Source organism: Bos javanicus, chromosome 4 (assembly GCF_032452875.1).
Source record: "Bos javanicus breed banteng chromosome 4, ARS-OSU_banteng_1.0, whole genome shotgun sequence".
NCBI lineage: Eukaryota > Metazoa > Chordata > Mammalia > Artiodactyla > Bovidae > Bos > Bos javanicus.
The window spans coordinates 59,944,834-59,963,379 of record NC_083871.1 but is presented as its reverse complement, the minus strand read 5'-3'; the positions used below and the strand labels follow the sequence as shown (position 1 = coordinate 59,963,379).

At 37.6% G+C, this 18,546-nt stretch overlaps 1 long non-coding RNA gene across 4 annotated transcripts in view; it reads left to right on the top strand.

Annotated features, from left to right (window-relative positions):
- The window catches only part of LOC133246127 (uncharacterized), a 162,096-nt gene extending 149,550 nt beyond the window's left edge, over nucleotides 1-12,546 (top strand). For all 4 annotated transcript variants that reach the window (XR_009735920.1, XR_009735922.1, XR_009735923.1 and 1 more), the window contains one exon: nucleotides 11,388-12,546. This is a non-coding gene — a long non-coding RNA (uncharacterized LOC133246127). The remainder of the gene's footprint in view (nucleotides 1-11,387) is intronic.
- The last annotated feature ends 6,000 nt before the right edge of the window (nucleotides 12,547-18,546 follow it).

Below are 18,546 nucleotides of genomic sequence, written 5' to 3'. Positions count from 1 at the left end.
AAAGGGGCAGAGAAAGAATTGACAACTTTTCTAAAGTAAGTGCTCTTGGATAAGAGCAATGAGGGCCCAGAGTCTAGAAGAGGTCTGTCTAAATTTAGTCAAACTGAGGGAAAATTTAAGAACTTCTTAACCTGAGTAAAGTTGGGAAAAATCAAGTTGGTTCTAATATGACTGGTTTTTCTCTGCACTAACACAGAAATCTAAATCTAGGTTCCTTTGTATATGAAACTGCCACATACTTGGCAGTTTGGATTATCTGCTTTGATCATGTTTCAATGTCATTTGATGATGGTACCACAATGAAAGATATTTAATGGGAATTCTATAAAGACTTAACTTATATTTCAATGGAAAAGGAGGTGCTCTGTAACTATGTGAGAAAAGATTTCAGCATTTTACAATCCAACATAACTACCTCCTTCATACAATAACAAACTGTCAAAAATAAATTTCTCACTCAAGCTGAAAACAAATAAAAAGAAGACAGCAAGAAACAGTAGCTGTAGGAATGAAACTGATTTATTATTTTACTGAATGATCACTTCAGGAAGCAATAGGGGCTTGGAGTGATTTCTCTGATATTGGGGGTGGTTTTTGTCTTGTGGGGAAACCTATGTGAAAATGGCAAACCTTTAGGAACTGAAATGATATCAAACGATGTCCATTTTCATCTTTTTTTTTTAATTGTTGTTAATTTCTGTTGACAAAAATGACAGAGTTGTTTAAACAAAGGTCAGATGTGAATATTTTGGAAGCAAGAACAATTTTTCCATAATTCATCATTGCTCAATTTTTACTTTGGAGAAATTTCAGAATACAAGGCCAAAAGAAAACAGTTGTTTCATAAAAGATGAACAAACAAACAAAAATCTGTTGGACGTAGTAGGTCATTGCAGAGGAACTAAAAATGTTTAATGGAGAGAAGAGATATTTTGGAGGCTGAATTAAAATGTGGTACATTTTTTAAGGCCAGTTTTCCTTCTGAGTAAGTGGTTCAATTTAGTGAGGCCATATTAGGACTCAGGTCAGAACTATTTTTTTTTTTATGTAATTGCCTCATATATCCTTAAGAGACATCATATAGAAAACTAATGAAACATATTTACCCCAGATGGCAATGCTAAATTTTTTAAGTGAAATTCAGGAATCAGATTTTATATGACACAGTTATATAAAGTGGAAAGAACATTCTATGTTGGTTTCTCCCTCATGGGAAATGTCCATTTTAGATTTTTATCTCATGTTCTCTTCCATCTAAGATTCCACTTAGATGTAAGGCAATGAAGAAAATAAATAATAATATATTACTGAACAATGTCTAATCCTTGGTCTGATGGAACAGAGCCTTTTCACAAACATCTGGCTGCTTCATTCTGTGTAGGTGATCAGACACTTCATGTATGGTCAATTGCTCAGTCGTGTCCATTTCTTTTAAGAACCCATGGACTGCAGCCTGCCAAGCTCCTCTGTTCATGGGAGTTTCCAGGCAAGAATGCTGGACTGGTTGCCATTTCCTCCTCCAGGGGATCTACCCTCTTCCAGGTAGATCTTCCAGGTACCCTCTTCCCTGGATCCTCCCGACCCAGGGATTGAATCTATATCTCCTATATCTCCTGCAAGTAGATTCTTTTACCACTGAACCACCTGGGAAGCCCTATGGACACTTCAATTATTATCAAACAAAAAGGTAACATTTCCTCTGATGATTAATCATTTGGGCCTTTGCAAGCATCAGAGAAGGCCTTTGAGACATTTTTTCTCTAAGAGCTCCTGACATTGGCTCTAATATTGTATTAATACAATAGTCCCAATGTTCTTGGACTTCCCTTGTGGCTCAGACGGTAAAGTGTCTGCCTACAATGTGGGAGACCTGGGTTCAATCCCTGGGTTGGGAAGATCTACTGGAGAAGGAAATGGCAACCCACTCCAGTATTCCTGCCTGGAGAATCCCATGGATGGAGGAGCCTGATAGGCTACAGTCCATGGTGTCACAAAGAGTCAGACACGACTGAGCAACTTCACTTTCTTTCTTTCACTGTCTTAGTATTTTTCATGGTTTCCACTTGCTCTTTACATAGTGAAACTAATTGAACTCACAATCTTCCTTCTCATTTCCACCCATGCCCCACCCTTTTTGCTCATTCCCTTTGGTTTCCATTCGATAGGTTCTCTGTGGCATTTGGTAGGTGGGTCAGTCCCAGTTTAATCAGAAATTTCTTCTAAATATGGGATTGTGAGTTCTTCCCAAAATTAGCAACTTCAAACTTCAAAACTAATCATTCATTATATGATAGTTGCTGAACAATAATTTAATTTGAGGCTTTGTTCTGGTGATCTATGTCTCTGGGATCACCCATTCTTCCTATCCATTATATGGATAGGTGGCCATATAATGGCCAGGTGGCCCTCTTTGAGTCACAGCTCAAGCCCTACTTTGGTATTTCTGAGGTTACCTCAGATCTCTCACATGTATGCATACTACATTTTCTTAATAGCAACTTGTGTAACTGACTTCTTAGTTGTATATTCAGTGCTATCTAAATGAAAAAGTGATAATCTCACTGAGAAAATAATATGAGGAGGAATAGAATCTATAAAAATGAGCAAGTGGCCAATAATAATTTAGGAAACACTTTTTCCTCTCTCTAATTTTTAATGTAATACAACTTCAATAACACCAGGGAAAGGAAGCAAAAAATTAGATCTGTATATCATAAAACCTTTGTTTTAAATCCACTTTCTAGGAAGTAGTCTTGAGTGTAGAGTTATTTTTTAAAATAAGACTTTAAAATTTTATTTTTGTTCAGGATGATGACTGAGTTTAAGGAAGCTAAAATAATATGTGACTTCCTGTTGCATGTGGTACCTGTAATTATGTTAGCACGTGTGCTGTAATTTTTTTTTTCTTTTTAGTAAAGGAGAAGTAGGTATAAAACTCTGATCAAATGATGAAAACATTTTCTGAGATTTCCATGATACTTAGCATCAGATACCCAGCTCTACTTTGTTTTTGGAGGACTGCAGGAGGTGGTCAATTGAGCATGTTAAGTGACCTACCTTGCTGTAACCAAAGCATGTCAAAACTTCTCTCCAGGAGAAGCATGTTTTCTCTATTTGCTACATTAAAGGAAGCCCCATAGCAGTCCTAGTTCTGGCCTGATACTTTTTAATAGTCTTAGGTCAGACACAAAGACAAAGAGATTTGACCCAGCAGTGTGAAGATGTCAAATGGGGAATTATCGTGTTGAACAGAGATAGAGAAGAAAGTAAGGGTGTCTTTCCCCTAAAGCTCCCAAAGTTGGATTTAAATCTTGTGCCCTGTGAAGTACGTGCCTCTGGCTCACTGAAGCTGAAATTCAGTGAGTTGCAGGGCAGATCTTGACCATGTTTGTGTAAAAGATCATAGGTTATGCAGTAATCCATGAGTTAGTGGAGAAGAGATGGCAAAGAAGCATTGATTAGAGACTATCTAAATGTGTTTCAAGTGGGAATGTTAACATTCCAAGGGGCAACATGCAGAGTCTCATGTAATCACAGCTTTCATTTACTTGTATTTTTCTTTCTAATAATTCCCCATGTGATTATTAAGTGTCTTCTGTGTGCCAGTTAGAATATAAAAGGCTCGTTTCTTTGAAGATATCATTTTGTGGTTGAAATGGCAAGGATTATGTTCAGTAAATTAATGGGGAAATATAAAAAATTAGATATCAAGTATAGGTAATGATGTAAAGACTCAGAGAAAGAAAGAGGCTGCAGCCTTTGGGGATTTGATGTGTGTGTGTGTGTGTGTGTCTGGCTGTCTGTGTCTGTGTACCAGATATTGCAGTGGGTACAAGGATACTTACAGGCTCATGAATGCTCCGAAATTGTATCAATAACTTGGGGGCATATATACACATTTTATGGGCTTCCCAGGTAGCTAGAGGTAAAGAACTTGCCTGCCAATGCAGGAGACATAAGAGATGTGGGTTCAGTCCCTGGTTGGGAAGATCCCCTGGAGGAGGGCATAGAAACCCACTCCAGATTCTTGCTTGGAGGACAGAGGAGCCTAGCGGGCTACTGTCCATAGGGTCACAAAGAGTCGGATACAATTGAGGAGACTTAGAATGCAGGCACTCACACTTTTTCGAGACACATTTTTCTGTGAAAGATTATCCATAACTTCTTGATTCAAATTCTCAAAGTAATCTGGTAAAAACTGCTAAGAACTAACTACTGCTTTAGAGCCATCTGGTTTTACAAAAAGTTTTAAATAAACTACTGGGAAGGAGAATATTTTAATTTGACAAATAAAGAGATACATTTTCCCATTTTTATTTCAAACACTATCTGATATTTCAGGAATCAATTACATAGGTGTAGATTAGAGTACTAAGTATAATTTATAACAGTTATAAGGATTAAATAAGGTGTTCAATAAATATAAGCTCCATTTCCAACCACCCATATTTGCCTTTTTTTGGAGAATAAGCCTGTAATACTTCTATGTGTGTCTCTGTCATTTGGGTCAGTGCCTCTTTGTAGATAGTCAAATCATGTTTGTTTGAATTTGGCTAACAGGTTGATCTGAAAAATGGAATAATTAATTATGTTACTTGTTTTGATGAGTCATCTTATGCTTAAATCCCTCCTGAGGCTAGTTTTGTCTATTTGGGTTCTTTGGTCATTTAAACTGTTTCTGAGTAAGAGGTGGAGAAAAGTGGAAAAGGTAAACTGATATTGCAGTGGTTCAGTTCAGTTCAGTCACTCAGTCGTGGCCGACTCTTTGTGACCCCATGGACTGGAGCACACCAGGCCTCCCTGTCCATCACCAACCCCAGGAGTTTACTCAAACTCCTGTCCATTGAGTCAGTGATGCCATCCAACCATCTCATACTCTGTCGACCCCTTCTCCTCCTGCCTTCAATCTTTCACATCATCACTGTCTTTCCAGTGAGTCAGTTCTTTGCATCAGGTGGTCAAAGTATTGGAGTTTCAGCTTCAGCATCAGTCCTTCCAATGAATATTCTGGACTGATTTCCCTCAGGGTTGACCGGCTTGATCCCCTTGCAGTTCAAGGGACTCTTAAGAGTCTTTTCCAACACCACAGATCAAAAGCATTAATTCTTCAGTGCTCAGCTTTCTCTATAGTTCAACTCTCACATCCACACATGACTACTGGAAAAACCATAGTTTTGACTAGATGGACCTTTGTTGGCAAAGTAATGTTTCTGCTTTTTAATATGCTGTTTAGGTTTGTCATAGCTTCTCTTCCAAGAAGCAAGCGTCTTTTAATTTCATGGCTGAAGTCACCATCAGTAGTGATTTTGGAGCCCAAGAAAATAAAGTCTGTCAGTCACTGTTTCCATAGTTTCCCCATCTAGTTGCCATGAAGTGATGGGGCCCATCTAGTTGCCATGAAGTGATGGGGCCGGATGCCATGATTTATTATACCAATTTATTGTACGAAATAAATTCTCACACAGCTAAGAAAGTTCTAGGAGCCACAACAGATTTCCCAACCTGGGGATCTGGCAAAGGGACTGAGAACTCCCAGGGAATTTGACTTTGGAGACCAGTGGGTTTTAATTACAGAATTTACACAGGATTGGGAAACACACTCTTGGAGGGCAGAAACAAAACCTTGTGTGCACCAGGACCCAGGAGAAAGGAGCAGTGACCCCACAAGAGACTGACCCAGACTTGCCTGTGAGTGTCCAGGAGTCTCTGGCAGAGGTATGGGTTGTCAGTGGCCTGCTGCAGGGCCTGGGGCACTGAGTGTGGCAGTGTGTGCACAGGCCCTTTTGAAGGAGGTTGCCATTATCTTCATTACTTCCACCATAGTTTGGTCTCAGGTCAAACAAAAGGGAGGGAACACAGTCCTGCAAATCAACAGAAAATTGGATTAAAGATTTACTGATCATGGCCCCGCTCATCATAACAAGACCGTTTCCCCCACAGTCAGTCTCTCCCATCAGGAAGCCTCCATAAGCCTCTTATCCTTATCCATCAGAGGGCAGACTGAAGGAAAACCACATTCACAGAAAACTAATCAAACTGGTCACATGGACCACAGCCTTGTCTAACTCAATGAAACTATGAGCCATGCCATGTAGGGCCACCCAAGACGAATGGGTCATGGTGGAGAGTTCTGACAAAACGTGGTCCACTGGAGAAGGGAATGGCAATTTACTTCAGTATTTTTACCATGAGATCCCCATGAACAGTATGAAAAGGCAAAAAGATATTGCAATGGTAGGCAGAAATATTGTTTCACTGCCCAGAGTTCTCTTATTTATCCTTTCTCCACGCCAATACTATTCAAGTGAATAGTTTAAAATGAAATCAAAGGCATCTTGAAAAGGAATACTAAGTCATTTTTATAGTCTGTGGAGTATGTTTGTGGGAGTTGGAAAACCATTCTGCCCACATTAATTAATTCCTTCCTCTACACCTTCTCCCTGGTGGCTCAGATGGTAAAGCATCTGCCTGCAATGCGGGAGACCCGGGTTCCATCCCTGGGTCAGAAAGATGCCCTGGAGAAGGAAACGACAACCCACTCCAGTACTCTTGCCTGGAAAACCCCATGGATGGAGAAGCCTGGTAGGCTACAATTCATGGGGTAGCAAAGAGTAGAATACTACTGAGCGACTTCATTTTCTTTCTTTTTTCTTTCTTTTCTACACCTTCTGCCATATTTGGTCAACTTATCCAAGCCAGTGCCTAGCGTATAGTTTCTCAAGTTTATTGGTCTGGAGGATTTTGTGGCAGTAAAACAAAACAAAAGAATAGGTTGTTTTTAACACTGCTGCTACTGCTAAGTCACTTCAGTCCTGTCCAACTGTGCGATCCCATAGACGGCAGCCCACCAGGCTGGGATTCTCCAGGCAAGAACACTGGAGTGGGTTGCCATTTCCTTCTCCAATGCAGGAAAGTGAAAAGTGAAAGTGAAGTCGCTCAGTCGTGTCTGACTCAGCTGGTTTTATTTATCTTTAATGTGGGAGATTTGAGCTAGCCACAAATGGGTGAAGGAAGCATATAGCAACAATCAAGAGTCGAGTGAACGTTGCCTGAAGATATAGCACAAAGTCTCCTGAAAATTAGACAAAAAGATGTGCTAAACTTATGAGACATGCCTCACATCCCAAACTCATACTTTTGTCATCATTTTAAGTATTCTGAACTTCCAGGAAATTTGGTCGAATTTTTTACATGAGAACTAGTCTCAAGTTTTATGTGCTTTAAATTAGGGAGAAGCAAAACAACAACAGAAAACAGTGCCCTGTTATCTTTGGAAGCTTCATTGAGTTTACCTAATATCATGATAAGTACCTAGATAGTTTTATGCCATTTATGTAATTCTACATCTCAATCATTAATAAGAACCACATAGCAATGGGGGGCTATGAAAATTAGTTTTGCAGTAAGATAGAAAATGTAGGCATTTGAATTATCAATATTTAATATAGGGTATTGGATAAATGTCCTCTTGGGGAGTATTAAATAAAAAGAATTAGCAACACAGAGGCTAACAATAATAAACAGTTGGGTTAAATGGCTGTACAGTTGTCTCCAAAATTGGTCAAAGCATCCACACTAGTTAGTATTAGAAATTAGACTTATCACTTTTTTTCTTTTTTAAAAAAGAATATACAGTGCATTAAAATTTTTTTTAACGAATTTATTTATTGGCTGTGCTAGGTCTTCATTGCAGTGAGCAGGGGCTACTCTTTAGTTATGATGGCTTCTCACAGTGGTGGCTTCTCTTGTCGCAGAGCATGGGCTCTAGGGCAGTCAGGCTTCAGTAGTTATGGCACATGGACTCAGTAGTTGCAACTCCCAGGTTCTAGTCACAGTAGTGGCACGCGGGCTTAGTTGCTCTGCGGCATGTGGGATCTTCCCGTGTCTCCTGCATTGGCAGGTGGATTCTTTAACATTGTGAGCCCCAGGGAAGCCCCAGCTTGTCACTCTTAATTGTAGACATAGACTCAATGCTTATTCACAATTTTTTGAGTATATGAATGAACAAATATAAATAAAAAATTCCTAAAATTTCCACTAGTAGAATGGAATTATCTTGCTTCTAGTCATAAAGAGGAAGAACTATGACTGTGTACAGCCAATATGAAAAAAGATTTAGCAGAAAGGAATACAGTGAGCTATGAAGATGAGGGTGTGGTGGCAGTGAAAAGATTTTTATTTTGTTTTTGTGAGTGATTCATTTATTAATAGAGCCTTGTTTCATGTGATGAGTGTTGATAAATAGCTTCATTCCAAAAAGAAAAAAGTAATTTTTAATGGATCTATTGAATCTCTATATTTCAAGCAATTTTTAAAATAAATTATATCTATTTCATATAAGAATAAATAAGCCTGTGTATGAATAATATATGGTCCCATGCAGGGACTGTATCTTGGGGATGAATCTTGGGGATGAATTAAGCAAATGAAAGAATAGGATTGGAATATAATGAAATCAGAGAGAGAAAAAAAGAAAGCTCTTGAACATATTGAATGCAATGGTAAGCATGTAGATTTTTGAAGTAGGTGAGTTCATGTTCTGCTCACTAAACCTTGGTTTAAAATGAAAAATATTATTGCCTAATTCATAGAATTTTTAATATTTAATAATGTAATGTATGTAAAGTACCTTGTACAGACTTGAGCATGTAAAGATGCTCAGTAAGTGCCAGTGCTTACCCATATTGCCTTCATAGTGTGAAATAACTTGCTTTTTATAAGTGGATTTTATGGCTCAGTGGTTTAGCCGGTTCATATATTTTCTCTGATTCATTGGAAAATGCCAGCTGGAAGGATCTGGTCTCAGGTTGGGACAGATGAAGTTGACTATTTACTTTTCCTCTCGTGTGGAAATCTATGCCATCACAAGTCATTATTAGGAAAATATAGAAATAAGATTGCTGATATAGGCTGTTTCTAAAATCATTAAAATATATCTTTTATTTTTGCAAATTAAAATCTTTTTTTTGGTTTGCTTTCTTTGTATTATTATTTTAGCTTTAAGCAAGTAAAAGAGGCAGGTATACTTTAATAGAGATTTTAATGACATGGATGATGTCTGTAAAGCTAATGTGCTTGCTTGAACCTTCTTTTTTTCCTGTTGTATCAAGGGATAAGCACTTTTACTATTTATGAAGTTCAGTCTTACTTACTATAAAAGCTAGATTTTCCATCTTGTTGAAGACACCTCACTTCTTTCCTATGTAGAGAGAGTCTAATAGAGTGACCTCACAGTTCAGCACAAGAGATCTTACTTCACAATTAATAAAAAACAAAATGTCCCTCTTCAAACTGAGCAGAAGTTACCTTATTCCATAGTTTATTTTTGCATATTCTATCTTATGTATTTCTGGTAACATGATTATCAATATTATCACAGAGCAGAAAATTAAATTACAGTACAGAATTAAAGGCATTTAGATCTATATATGAGTTTTTGTGGGGTGTTTTTAATTTATTTTGTTTTGTTTTCATTTTGTCTTTTAAACAAATTTTAATTGTTATTTAAAAAAACACACAATTTGCCACCTTAACCATTGTCAAGTGTACAGTACAGTCGTGTTAAGTATCACAGTGTTTGTCAGCAGCTTTCTGTAACTTTTCGTCTTGCGAAACTGAAACTCTCTACTCATTAAACAACATCTTCCCATTTCTTCTTCCTGCAGTCCCTAGTAGCCACCATTCTACTTTATGTTTCTATGAATCTGACAACCTTAAATATAGATGAGTGGAATCACATGGTATTTGTCTTAAAACAAAACAAAACAAAACAAAACTGGTAGGCCCAAATTTTTAAAGTTGAAAGGGAAAACTTCAAAACACTTTGCTTAACAACTCACACGTAATTGTTTGATGACTATATCAATGCATAGTACTGGGCAATAGCTATTTTCATCCCAATTTTAAGATATTTTAAAATATGCTTACCTTTGTATCAAACTATTTATATTTCTAGGTTTAATATATGATGCTAAGAAAGTATGGGTTTCTAATATTATATAGTTTTGTGTAAATGCTTGTTAAGTATACAAAACATCTACTTATAAAAAATTGTTTCTTTATAATTTTAAAATAATTTTTCCACTTAAAGATGCCTTTACACTGAAATCTATTGGCACTAATTATCAGGGTTTACTGATAAAATGAAAATATATAAATTTCTTTATAATAGAATAAATAGAGCTACAAAAAATTGGGCTTCACAATTTTTTTTAAGATTAAGTGGTAATATATTTGAAATATATAGAGATAACAAATTGCTGTGTTGTGTAAGAGGGATAACATGTGCTTGGACAATTATACTTCAAAAACAACAAACAAGCAAACTCATTAAAAAAGGGAAATCAAATTTGAACTTCATATTATAAGATAAACAAATACTAGGAATATAGTGTACAACATGATTAATTAATACTGCTGTATGTTATACATAAAATTTAAGAGAGTAAATTCCAAGAGGTTTTGTGACAAGAAAAACTGTTGTTTTTTTTTCTTTTATTTTATATATCTATGAGATGATAATCACTAAACTTACTGTGGTAATCATTACATGATGTATATAAATCAAATCTTTGTGCTGTATGCCTTAAATTTATACAGAGCTATATGTCTATTACATTTCAATAATAAAAAGAAAAAATAAAAATAATAAAAAGAAATTATAAGATTTGAAAATCAATCATTTGAAGTTTATAATTCTCTATTATTACTCAGAGTCTAAATAAAAATAAAAATAAGAAAAAATAAAAATAAGAAAAATAAATTATAAGATTTGAAAATCTATCATTTAAAGTTTATAATTCTCTATTATAACTCAGAGTCAGAGGACATACTTTGCAAAACAAAACAAAGCAAGGGGACTTCTCTGGTGGTCCAGTAGTTAAGACTCTGTGCTACCAATGCAGGAGAGCACAGGTTCATTCCGTAGTTGGGAAACTAAGATCCCACGTGCCATGCAGCCAAGAAAAAAAAAAAGAAGCAAAACATTAATTTTTCAGACATGTTCTGTAAATAAAATCACTAACGTTAAAGAAAACTCAAGTCAAATTATTTGTAAATACTATTACCTAAACAGACACTTATGAAAATACCATTCTGTGAATTTCTAAAAGGCCAGGATTATGTCTAATTTGTGGTATAGACCAAAGCATCATATCTCCAGTTGTACTTCAAATGTATTTTCTTTTATAAGGATAGCCACTTACAGCAAAGGAGATCAGCTCCTATTTACCCAGCTATGTCTGTGCATAGAATACAGGCTCCTCTTAATAACAAAATTAAAGCATGTATTATATTACTAGTGGCACTCTATCAACTTTTTTTTAAAATTTTTTTTTATTTTTAAACTTTACATAATTGTATTATCACCTTTATTTTTATTTTTGCAGAAAAGTATTCTGTGATGTCGCAGATTTGAAAACACAGTAAATCAAGGCACAGCTGTTTCATATTCAGTAACAGACAATAACACCGGGTCAACATTTTTTATAACCTCAAAAATATATAGGTAGAGTTTGATTATATGCAGATTTTTTATGTCTCTTACAGTATCATTGAAATTTGATAAAAATGACAAGAAAATTCAGACAAGGTTATGGCTCATTTGAAAACGTAACAGCTGTCTGGTCAGGAATTTACTTGTATAACCTGAAGAAAGTCTACTGGTGATGACAAATGGCTCCAAGGTCCTTTCCTCCCAGAGCAAATGAAGCAGAACCACCACCCAGGGAAGCCCCAACTGACAGTGATGGAAATGCTCACAGGCTGCCAAGGATAAAGCAACAGCTGAAGGAAATGTAATGGAAGAGCTCAAGGGAGGTGTGTGCCAGGGGCTAGAGAACTTTGCTGAAGGAACTAGCAGGATGGACTGAATGTAAGTAAAAGTCTCTAGCTAGTGTTCTATTCAGATGGTATATTCACATGCATGAGGAGGAGCAACAGGATGATGATGATGCAGGTATACATGTGGGGATAGGATGGAAATGAGCAACGTTTCAAGGTGCAAATCTTTTTAGCAGGAGCACCGAAGAATTGATGCTTTTGAACTGTGGTGTTGGAGAAGACTCTTGAGAGTCCCTTGGACTGCAAAGAGATCCAACCAGTCCATTCTGAAGGAGATCAGCCCTGGGTGTTCTTTGGAAGAAATGATGCTAAAGCTGAAACTCCAGTACTTTGGCCACCTGATGCGAAGAGTTGACTCATTGGAAAAGACTCTGATGCTGGGAGGGATTGGGGGCAGGAGGAGAAGGGGACGACAGAGGATGAGATGGGGCATCACCGACTTGATGGACGTAAGTCTGAGTGAACTCCAGGAGTTGGTGATGGACAGGGAGGCCTGGCGTGCTGCGATTCATGGGGTCGCAAAGAGTTGGACACGACTGAGCGACTGATCTGAACTGAACTGATACAGAGAAGCAAATGATGAGCATGTAAAAATGGTTTGTAGGATTGGGACTGGAATTCATTACAGAGAAGGAGAACTGGTGTGAGACATCTTCCACTGAAGACTGGTGGTGGGGAAAAGGAAAATAAAAATAGTTTGCATAATGAAGGCAATGATTTTGGTTTGTTTGTTTATAGGTAGAGAGTTAATGGAAATGATGATTGACTGAGAGGGGGGACGAGGGTTTAAGGAGACAAATCAAAAGCAAAAATTTTAGAGAAAGTTTGGAGTACAACTGAGATTCTATCTTTTCCCGGGCATCATTGGCTAGATTAAGGCCCACCATCTGTGGGAAAAAGAGAAGGAAGTATTTGAGATGGTGGCAGTGGTGATGGGGAATGTCAATAGAGGAGATATATTTTAATTCACAGCTTTCCTCATAGATTGACTTCTTAAAGGAACTAAGAAAGGAGTGAGGGCTGAAAGTATCCATGGAGCTGCAGAGGTTAATCATATGTGTACGTACTAAAGGGCTTCCCACGTGGCTCACTTGTAAAGAATCCACCTGCCAATGCAGGAGACACAAGTTCAATCCCTGGGTTGGGAAGATCTCCTGGAGAAAGAAATGGCCACCCACTCCAGTATTCTTGCCTGGGAAATCCCTGGTGGGCTACTGTCCATGGGGTTGCAAGAGCTGGGCATGACTAAGCAACTGAACATGTTACACAGCATGCCCTGCACTAAAGAAGACTCCTCTTCTGAATGTCTAGTAACTACACAACAGCTTCCCTTATAATAGGTATTCAGCATTTTCTAATTTAAATCTCACAATGGCCTTTTGCAGGAAATAACAATATTCTCTCAAATTTATATTGAGGAAACCAAGTCTGAGGAAGGTTAAGTAAGTAGAAGGCAGTTATCCAGGTAGCAAGTGTCACAGTTGGGATCCAATCCAGGTTTGTCTGCCTGGGAATGCTCACTTTTAAATATATGTGACAGGATTAAAGCAGACTTTTCTGGCTTAATTTGATGTTCATGTGTGTGTTTGTGTCTCTGTGTGCGTATGAGAGAGGGAGAGAGAGAGTATGGGAAAGGGATTCTTTATCATGTGTGAATTTTCTTCTCTGCTTAATTAAAAGCTCCTTGTGTATAGGGACCCTGACCTCATTTGTATTAAGTGGATCATCTTTATTTCTAACCTTCAAGCTCTTTCTAAATTTTGTTCTTTACAAGAGGTATACTAGGCATTTATTTTCACAAAATATTAATCGAGAAGGCATTTTTTATTCTAAGTAATAAAGAAGTACACCCTCCACCTTGGATTTCAGAGTAAGCTGGAGATAGCGCATACCTGCATATGGACTGTCTGTATGCTTTTCATGTTGTCATTGGGTTTAGAGGGCATTTTATGACCTTGAGTGGCACTTAGGTTAGATTTTGAGTATGGAAAGAACCACAGGGGTATCTGTTTTCCAATACCCATGTCATTATATAAGTTAAATGCTACCAAGAAAACAAGAGTCCATTTTGCTTTACTTAGAGCCTATTTAGAATTTGTCAAATGCTCCATACATAAATAACCTGGAGAAGTTAGTCACAAAGGACTTTCAGGTACTTTAAAAAATTACTCTCCCTCCATGCTACCCTAACTCTTTCATATCTCTATTGAAATGTTCTTAGGGATCTCATGTCCCAGACCAGCGTCAAAGTCAAAATCCCATTTTGCAAGGGATATAAATCTCTGAATTTGAAATAGCTCTTGAAAATGTTTGGAGTTTTAATTTCATACTTGCCTAATTTTAATGTGGGTCAAGAAAATGGAATGGCAAATGCAACTGGTAGTTGGAATAATGGGAAAACATCTACCAAGGAGCCAAAAAAAAAAAAAAAAAAGAGAGAGGGAGAGAGAGAGATAGCATTAATAATGTATTTTGAACCCCTATGTGAAGAAGAGAAATAATTTGTTTTAACTAATAAAACTACTTTATTTTGAGGTTAATTGCCATGTTATTAACTGAAACTCATGACTGTTACTAATTACATATTTTCAACCCACCTCTTATTTACCTGCCACTGCTTTACTTTATCAGAATTTGCTGCTCTGAATTTAATGGCCCACTACTTCTTTCTTTCCTCTTCAAGGTTCTTTGTACTTTTCTCTTAACAGTGGAATCGCTGGCAAGGCTTGCCCTCATTTGTACTTTATCCTTTCTGTTCTTTTTACAGTCTCCTTCCCCTCTCCCATTGAAACCTCTTAAGGACTTTGAAGCTAATTTATAGTGATACTTTCACTGCTCTACTTATTAAGGAGTAATAGGTGATGATAAGTGTGCTCTACAACAGTGTGAGCCTGTTGAAATCAGTGCTCTCTTATTAGCTGTTTATTCTCAATTTAATAAAGTTGATTGACTTATAAAATTTGTTTGGTGGGTAAAATGTTTTCCAACCAAGTTAACTGCTTAATTATTTCACTGTAATTTGCATGTACAATTCTTGCTGTGGATTTCAAGGTGATCTTGCTTTTTAGTGAGAGATGGTTGATCAAATCATACAAGTTTATGCCTACAAGATAGTTCAGTTCAGTCGCTCAGTCATGGCCGACTCTTGTGACCCCATGGACTGCAGCACGACAGGCTTCCAAGTCCATCACCAATTTCCGGAGCTTGCTCAAACTCATATCTGTGGAGTAATTGATGACATCGAACCATCTCATCCTCTGTCATCCCCTTCTCCTCCTGCCTTCAATCTTTCCCAGCATCAAGGTCTTTTCCAGTGAGTCAGTTCTTTGCATCAGGTGGTCAAAGTATTGGAGTTTCAGCTTCAGCATCAGTCCTTCCAATGAATATTCAGGACTCATTTCCTTTAGGATGGACTGGTTGGATTTCCTTGCAGTTCAAGGGACTCTCAAGAGTCTTCTCCAACACTACATTTCAAAAGCATCAATTTTTCAGTGCTCAGCTTTCTTTATGGTCCAACTTTCACATCCATACATGACTACTGGAAAAACCATAGCTTTGACTAAATGGACCTTTGTTGGCAAAGTAATGTCTCTGCTTTTTAATATGATGTCTAGATTTGTCATAGCTTTTCTTCCTAAGAACTTTTCTTCCAAGGATGTACTACAAGATAGTATCAAGACCCTATAGAATTTTGTTGTTAACAAATTTAAATTCACTAGGATAATAACTACCAATCAATCCTTATAAGGGGAGAACATGGAAGTTTATTGATTCCATGATTACTCAGAACAGCACATTGCTTCTCTGTCTTCTACTCAGGAGAGACATTGTTGCTTATTGGAATTCTCTCTCTACAATGAGACTATGGGGCCATTCTCCCTTCCACTTCTTGGGTACAGAGGCTGGTTATGAAGATTAGACCCATTGGAGGGTCCACCATGTGTGTCAGTGACAATCAACAGGGCTATCATGCTCATTCTCACTCTGAAAACCCTTCCCCAATTCACTGTTTCAGGAAATTCAACTAAGGAAGAGCTGTGTTGATAATGATTACTCTCACTATATCCACATTAACATTCTGTGCACACCAGTCTCTTAAGAATATGAACTAAATACTGAAGAGTGATTCCTTAATCTCATAGTGCCTCAAATAACCACTCCTAAATCTCTAAGCCTACAATATCTGTATATCAAAATAATAATTTCTCCTAAAATGTCAGTCTACTAAGTTTGCAAGTAATTTCAGGTCTTCCTGAGAATATTTTTGTTGACTTCTTCTTGCACTAACATGAAAGCAATAAAGCCAGATTTCCTGTTTCTCTTTTTTCAGGAAGCTAGCCTATGTCTTCAGAGAAGCCAGTGAGTATAATTGTTCAAGGTGACATTTTCTTGTCTACCCTTTCACCCTAATTCCTAGCATGGGTTCTATGTAAATAATTGGATCCCCTTTCTTTCTGAGTTGGGAGAACTTATATCTTTGCTTGTGCTTTTTGTCATTTTGTAGTACCTCTTATAGCTTCTTCACTTTCCTCCTGAGTTTCTGGACTTCTTTGTGTTTTCCTGTTGTCCTTATCTTACAGATTTTCTCTGCAAAGTATTTGGTGATTGGACATTCAGGGAACCATTTAAAACCAACATTTACTTTTGGGTGTAACTTTGGTTCATTAGCTAATCAATGTAGTTACCTAGGGTAAAGTCTATGTAATTTCTGCTTTTGGCCCAATGAGTAAGTTTCAATTTTCAGAAAAGGTTAATTTCAGAAGATGTAAGAGCCATAGCATTAGCTTGTTTGACACTTTGTGTGCTAAGTTACTTCAGTTGTATCTGACTCTTTCTGACCCACTGGACTGCAGCTTACCAGGCTCCTCTTTCCATAGGATTCTCCAGGCAAGAATACTGGAGTGGGTGATCATGCCCTCCTCCTGGGGATCTTTCCCATTTGACACTTTGGTTCAGTCGCTAAGTCATGTCCAACCCTTGGCAACCCCATGGACTGTAGTCTGCCAGACTGCTCTGTCCAAGGGATTTTCCAGGCAAGAATACTGGAGTGGGTTGCCATTTCCTTCTTCAATTTGACACTTTACTTCTGACTAAAAGATATAACTATAGCTATTTCTATAAATATAATATATGAAAATTATGATTAAAAGTAGTTCACCTTAATATAGTACTTCAATGTCAGAATGATATTTATTCATTGTTTACCACTTCCCTGCTGCTTTCTGCCCCATCCCAAACAGACATAGATACATATCCAGAAGCAGTTATGACTACTGGTTATCTTTGTGAATTCTGGATGTTGGTATTGTTCATAGAGAAAGAGCATGATGGACTTAGTTTCAGAAATTAAGTGTGACGCTTATATCTGTTACTTAGCAGTGCAACTTTGAGCAAGGCGTTAAATGATACTGGGCTTCAATTTCCTTGACTAAAATCGAGGTCGTGGGTGTTCTGCCTACATTATAGAACTGCTCTTTCTCTTAGATGAGAATTTTTGTGCTAGCATCTCATGAATTTCATGGTTTATTCTAAAAGATTTGACCGCTAAGGTGCTGTAAATTCCAGTGTTCCCATATTGCCGTTGCTTGGGCATGGTGAAAGTGTGTCATCCCTTAATGAGAGGAGAAGTAGGTTGATTTGTCCTACTTTTCACTATAAAACAAATCCATAACAGCCTGAGGCTTTTATTCTACTGCTAATTCTACTCATGGATTTCATAGCTTTGCAAAAGTCCAGGTTTTATAAAAGTCCATAGCATCACTTTAAGGCTTTAAAAGTCATGTTTTAAAAACACATATCCTTTCTAGCACCATTGCTTCCATTCTGGAGCCCAAAGCCTTTTTCTTTGCTTAGTTGAATAAATTACCCTTATTTTCAACTAACACAATTGAAACTTAATATCCTCTGTTTTTTGCAAAGTATTGGGGGAATAAAGGATGAAAAACAATCACTGATTATGGGGCTTGGACTGAAATGAGTGACTGGAAAATCATTAAAATCAAATATAGTAATTTCTAAGAGAGACAAATATAGGATTCTATTAAAGAAAGAAAACAACTAGCATAAGTTTGGCACATAGATAGCAATTAACATAGGCTTAATTAAGGACAGAATGTGGTGGGGAAAATAAGTGATATGAGACGGGAGTCCTAAATAATTAACATGTGTTGTGCAGGGCAGGGAGAGAAGAGGTCAGTCCATATTAGAGAAAAAGTATCCACAAAGGTGAAGAAGTAAGAGAATACAGTCTTCTTGCCGTGGCTGCGCGGGTGCAGGAAGGCCTAGAGGAGCTATCCCACGTTAAAGGTCAGGAAGGGCGGCGGTGAGGAGATATCCCTCGTCCAAGGTAAGGAGCAATGGCTGCGCTTTGCTGGAACAGCCGTGAAGAGATGCCCCACGCCCAAGGTAAGAGAAACCCAAGTAAGACGGTAGGTGTTGCAAGAGGGCATGAGACGGCAGACACACTGAAACCATACTCACAGAAAACCAGTCAATCTAATCACACTAGGACCACAGCCTTGTCTAACTCAATGAAACTAAGCCACACCCGTGGGGCAACCCAAGACGGGCGGGTCATAGTGGAGAGATCTGACAGAATGTGGTCCACTGGAGAAGGGAATGGAAAACCACTTCAGTATTCTTGCCTTGAGAACCCCATGAACAGTATGAAAAGGCAAAATGATAGGATACTGAAAGAGAAACTCC